The sequence below is a fragment of the Pinus tabuliformis genome, chromosome 8 (genome assembly GCF_031772625.1).
Source record: "Pinus tabuliformis cultivar Carrire ecotype Pingquan chromosome 8, CPIR1, whole genome shotgun sequence".
In the NCBI taxonomy this organism is placed as follows: Eukaryota; Viridiplantae; Streptophyta; class Pinopsida; order Pinales; family Pinaceae; genus Pinus; species Pinus tabuliformis.
In genome coordinates, this window is record NC_142294.1 from 76,206,351 (window position 1) to 76,212,440 (window position 6,090).

At 38.5% G+C, this 6,090-nt stretch overlaps 1 pseudogene across 1 annotated transcript; it reads left to right on the forward strand.

Moving 5' to 3' along the window:
• Positions 1-350: 350 nt before the first annotated feature.
• LOC149234222 (tetraspanin-20-like) lies at positions 351-5,111 on the forward strand (annotated as a pseudogene). Its single transcript, XR_016268210.1, has 3 exons — positions 351-1,017; positions 4,268-4,367; positions 4,623-5,111. The product of XR_016268210.1 is annotated as a tetraspanin-20-like (transcript).
• The last annotated feature ends 979 nt before the right edge of the window (positions 5,112-6,090 follow it).

The window sequence follows — 6,090 nt, forward strand, 5'->3', positions numbered from 1 at the left end:
AACCCTAAATTTTAAAATCCCCCTTGCGGAGGCTCAATCAGGGAACAAAATGCATAAAAAGAGTATGAAAATGGAGCTAAGGGAAGTGCCTCTTACCTGGAACTGGCGGAATCTCAAATGGTTGCACGGATTGGCGGTAATCACTGCTCGAAGTTCGCTCCCCAAATGGACCACTACTACTATGGAAGAGGTAAAAAGTAAAAGTAATTCTATTTTTTACATTTTCACCATATTTACGCCGTAAGGCGTTTCCCTCTGAGATCCATCCCCCTTTTTGCCTACGTGTCCTCCTCTGACGCCGTACGATGAGATGTTAGACGATTGCAAACACCAGAACCGTCGATCAAAAATGTCACTCAGGCGGTCCGGGTAATGAAGAGCGCGGAGTGCCAATCGCCATTCCAGAGGTAGGGTTTCTCCAATGGTGTGGGATGGCCATGGACTCTTCGAGTTCTCCAGGCGGGATAAAGAATGGGACGGGCATAACTCCAAGGAAATCCCCGCTTGGGCTGTGAATTCTGGTTCGATTTCTGCCCAGTTAGGTCCTCTCTGAATTGGGTCTGCGATTTACCAATCCTGCATTCGTGTTGCGAACTCCGATCCTGTTTCTGCGAAATTGAGTTTGTTTTCTGAAGTGGGTTTGTAGGAGAAAGGATTCTTGAAAATGGGGTGCCTGGGATGCCGAGTATTCGTGGCATTTCTGTTGAAGTTTTTGAATTTCATTCAAGCTTTCATTGGAGCGTCGATGACTCTGTATGCAGTATGGATGCTCAACCACTGGAATTCTCATGTTCGCCCTCCTCCGATTGCACCTGCACCCAACAATGTTGATGGGTATAATTTACCAGCATAATTAATGTCCCTTCATTCCTCAGTGGGGCAACAACTGGATGTTCCGTTTTCAAATCCTCAAACGATCTCGAGGGCAGATCAAACTCAGTTTCGGAAACTTGGACAACACTCTTTTGGTATAGTGGCTGGAGCGGATCTTGATGCTGTGAGCCTTCCTGCTCCCTGGTAAGTCGTTTGTTTGTTTTTTTGTTGTTTCATTTAAAATTTCTGTTTTAAAAATAATAAAACGGGATAGGTGTCCATGTTTGTGAAAAATTACTTAGTAAAGGTTTCAAATTAGAGGTGTTGTGGTGTGTGCACACCTGCATGCTGCATTCTCCCTTACCTTGAAGGCGAGCCATTAAGAGCGGTACTCATTAGGTATTGTCACAGTTTTCTTGTGTCTAAGGTGTCATATATTTTCTTTTTTGGCTTTTCCCTGACAAAGCTCAGGGCTCAAGCGTAACTCCATAATTATTTTAGGCACCCATCTCGCCATTGTGGCCTAGAAGGCCCTCGCTAGCACTTTACACATTTAGAATCATCACATTTTATCTTTGTATGATGTCGTTGATAGCAGTCTGGTGAACTGGGGTTAGAAGGATCCAACTGTGCTGCTTGAAAGAGGGGGAGTGAGATAGTTTGAACCGTAGAAAGCGATGTCAGTCCTGGGAAACTCTCACCCTCCAAATCACTTTTCTTAGAAGGATCCAAAAGTGCTGCTTGAAAGAGGGGGGAGGGGGATGATTTAGGCATAAAAAGAGATAACAGTGCCGGTGAACTGGTGCAGCCTCCAAATCACTTTTCTTGAAAGGATCCAGCTATATGCTGCTTGAAAGAGTGGGCTAGGGGGAATGGTTTGAAGCATAAAAAGCCTATTTGTCTTCCTGTACGTGCTTTGAAACAGAGGACATTCTCTAGCCTGTGCAAGTTTATTTAGTAAGTAATTACTTGTTCTTTTTTCTCCTTGGAATAATTGCCTTAAGGTTAAAATGATTTTGATAGGGACTTCTCATCCTTTTTTTTTACAAAATCATTGCCTTATTTTAAAACGTTTACTGCAAGTTGTAGGAATCATGCATGTGACATGTTTTTATTCTTGGCTGCCCCATTTTGTTGTGGTTATATTCAAACCTGGGTTGAGTGTCACATGATCCAATGCCTTGGATGTACCTGTCCTGACTCCTACCTGAATTGAATTTTATTGTTTAACCTGTAAAAGCCTGTAAGCGCACCTTGTTGCATCTTGAAAAGACGGCATGTCCTAGACCTGGGCCTTGGCTCATTGCATAAATGATGGTTTCAGTGCTTTCTTCTCTTCTGGATCATTGCCTTCAGTCTAATTGATTTTGAATGTGACATATAATTTTGATTTGGTTAAACTAGAAGTTGGTAGGATTCATGGTATACATGTTCCATCCTGTTTGCTCCAAGTTTGTCATGGTTGTATGGGAAACGTGGTTGACTGCCTTGGGATCTTTTGACTTGGGTGTACTTGTCTACAGCTCTGTTGAAATTGCACGAAAGGGTGTGGAGTAACAAATAGATCGGACCTACAACTATAACTGAGGAAACCAAAAAAAATGGTTGAGCCTAAGGGCAAGGGAAGAAGGCTTTTGTATTCATTTGCAAAGTTTAATCTACATTGAAAATTGTCAGTATAGGATTGTGGGCCACTTTTAGGCTATTAGTGGAGAAATGTCTACTGCCTAATTCCTGCTGAGCTATATGGTGTATTTATATAGGATCAAACCAAACTAATTTCTGTGAATATAGTGAAATTGAATGTCTTTTGCCAAATAATTTAAAAATTAGTCAATAACGGTTAACCCTTAACCTGTATCCTTATCAGATTTTCAGCCATCTCCAATGTGTTTTGCTGACCATGATTAGACTGCATTACTTTGTTGTTCTGCATACTTCCACTGTTCAGTACAATTTGTTTTTCATTTCATAAGCTGCAAAGGAGAGAATTTATTTGATGGAATATACTTGGGTGACGTCCCAAGATTTTTTCTATATTTGAATCAAGAATATTTGCTTGTTATTCTACAGGTGTGCTCACAAGGATCTTAACATGTTAGTGAATTAGGTCAAATAATAGCTACGGTTTTTATCTCCACTGGTTGGATCCAACTATTTTTGAAGAAAAAATGTCAAATGCAATGTATTGTTGCATGTGAAGTTTGTTCCACATGTCCAACATTCTTTCAAAAAGAAAAGCAACCTAGTGTTATGCAGGAGCAAAAATGTGAATTTGTCAGAGTGCATGAAATGGTGTTTAGGTTTATTTTTGTCGGACTTTTAAGTTTTCAACAAACCTAAAAGTTTACTTATGACACGAGTGAATTTCGGAATCCACGAGTAAATAAAATTTAAAATTTAAGAAAGATTCACTCTCCAACACTTATTTTTTGTGAATGATATGCTAGATGATTTTTGTGAATCTAGATTCTAAAACATGAATGGCAATACGAAATTGTTATATATATATATATATATATATATATATATATATATATATATATATGCGTTGTTTCCTTGCCGTATCGTATCTGGATTTTTTGAAAATTTGCCATATCCGTTTCAAACCCTGTATCCATATCCGTTTCAGTGCAACTTAGCTTACAACTGCCTTTTGACTGAGTGGCTATGCATTAGGGGTGTTTCTAGGCTGTCAAATTACACAGGACTTGCATCTGGCCATGTCTGCAACACACTTTGGTGGTTTTGAACATGGTTCTTTTCATTAATATGAGCTTGAACACCTTGTTGCTTGTGGGTAGACCTCACATTGGTGGGATGAAATGCTTTAAAATTGATTTCTGAAAATGAAAATGAAGTTCTACTTCTATATTTTTGATAAAAATTAATGAATTTGTAGGATGCTAATCATCCTTTAGAGATCGTAAGTATGCAGACTTGTAGCATGGTGGGATAGCATGAGTGGTTTAGTGCTTTGAGCTTCAATGTAGGAGGTCTTGTGGTTGATTGAGATTCCCCAGGCTGGCTGCCTGTATTGCATGTCTCAATTGATGTCCCTACTGTGTAAGGGGCTGTAATCAGTGCCAATGTGTTTACAGTCAGTGCCATCTGTGTAATGTCGGGAATTTCCCTGGATTTTCCTGCAAGGTTTTCCTTGGAATTTATTTTTATTCTAAGCTCACATAAGGACTCTGCATGACTAGGTTTTGTTGTGAATTTTCTACTATTTGTTTGCTATCTCGCATATGAAAAGTTTATCATGAGCCTTTCTCTGTATTATCATTTTAATTTACCATTTGTTTAAAAACTATCCCTGCTGTACAATATACTAATTTTATTTTGTTATCCATGTTGAAACATGGCAGAGAAAAGTTGTTTGTCAGTATGCTGATAATAAGATATCAAATTGCTACCCAGGTTAAAACTGATGTACTCCACTGTTTTGTGGCAGGTTTATCTACACATTTCTTAGAATCGGCATTATTGTGTGTGTGATTACTTGTATTGGTCATGTTGCTGCGGAGATTACCAATGGCTTCTGTCTTTGCTGTGTATCCTGTGTTTTCAATCTGTGTGGAATATTTTCATCTTGGTGCATACTGAAAAAATTGGTTTCAACCCCAAAAATTAGAAAACATTTACTTCTAAACAAATCCTTTATATTTTATCGCTTAAGCCTCAAGATATTTCTATTCATACTGTTGTAACAGAAAACTAAGTCTAAGAGGTCAGGATGGCTAATGCTGAATACTTCATTTTGATTTTGGTCTAAATTGTAATGTTTGTTGTCCTTCACTTGAACATAGTATTCCACCTTCATAGTCCTCCTCATTTTAGTGGAAGCGGCTTTGGTAGGAGATATATTCTTTAACCATAACTGGGAAAAGGTGAGTTTTTGTCAAACCGTTGTTCTTTTTTCATGTTGGCAATTCCTCCACAAAAGATAGATGTGCCAAGCACAAAAAGTAAGTTGGAAAGCATAGAGCCTAGTAGAGAATACTTGACCACATTGGTCTTGCCATGGTAAAGTGCGAACACTGCAATGAGCATCTATGTTGCATTTCCACATGTGGCGTTGAGCAGCCCGCTAACTATAGGAGAATTAATTAACAATATATTTGCATCAGTTACTTTGAAATGTCAAACACTTTCTCATATATATCAATTAGCTCATATTTTGTATCCACAAATATGAGTACATAGTCCATTGCCATATAAGAATCTCACTTGTTGGTCCAGTGTAGAATGCAATTTGTCTGCAACAATTTACAACAAAACATCAGATTGTAAAACCAACAAACATAATATTTTTTGAAGTCACTGCACTGCAGTGACCATTCCAAGTGTATAAACAATTGCAGTACAAGGTATAGATTACACATAACTTATGTACATATACCATGCAATTTTTCACTTACTCGGTGACAAAGTCTATACGTTCAGCAAGAGGTGCAAGGCCAAGCAAACTTATGATGAACACCCAAACCTGCAAACAAAAGAATGTGGAAAATGATGCCAGAAAAACTTACAGAAAATGTCAGAAATGATAAACTTTCAAGTAGCATGAACCCTCCGTCCTTTCTATTGATAAACTTACAGAAATGATGCTAATTTCAATAAAGAGCTTGAAAGACAACTTGTTATTGTTAGATTGCTTACAATAGATGGGCTGGAGCTTCATTTCTAGTTGCTCTGTTTCTTCCACTCAAAGAGGATGAGTTGATTTCCATCACGTATTCCTCCAACATGGCTATCTGCAGCTTTCGCATCCATATTCAAATTAATGTTGTTCATAGGCCTCAGACATTGATACCTATTTCCAACATCTGCACTTAAGGTCCACAGAACAGACTGCTCTGCCTTGTCATGACTATAATCTGCCAAGTATATCTGTTCAACAACATTCAACAAAAACTATGGATTAGGGGACCACCGTTGTAAACAACTCTGTTGCAGCCCATAATGCCCAAGACCCTGGCATTCCGAAACCCTGAGTTAAGGTGGTTTATAGCATTGCAGTGAATAAGACTTCTCTACATATCCAGAGGAGAGGCTATATTAAACAATGAAACTAAAAGGAAAAGGGAAATAGAAAATTTTACCTGGTCCCATTCTTTATCCCCGTGTTTCAGAGCATGTCTGGAATTCCGAAACCCTGAGTTAAGGTGGTTTATAGCATTTCAGTGAATAAGACTTCTCTACATATCCAGAGGAGAGGCTATATTAAACAATGAAACTAAAAGGAAAAGGGAAATAGAAAGTTTTACCTGGTCC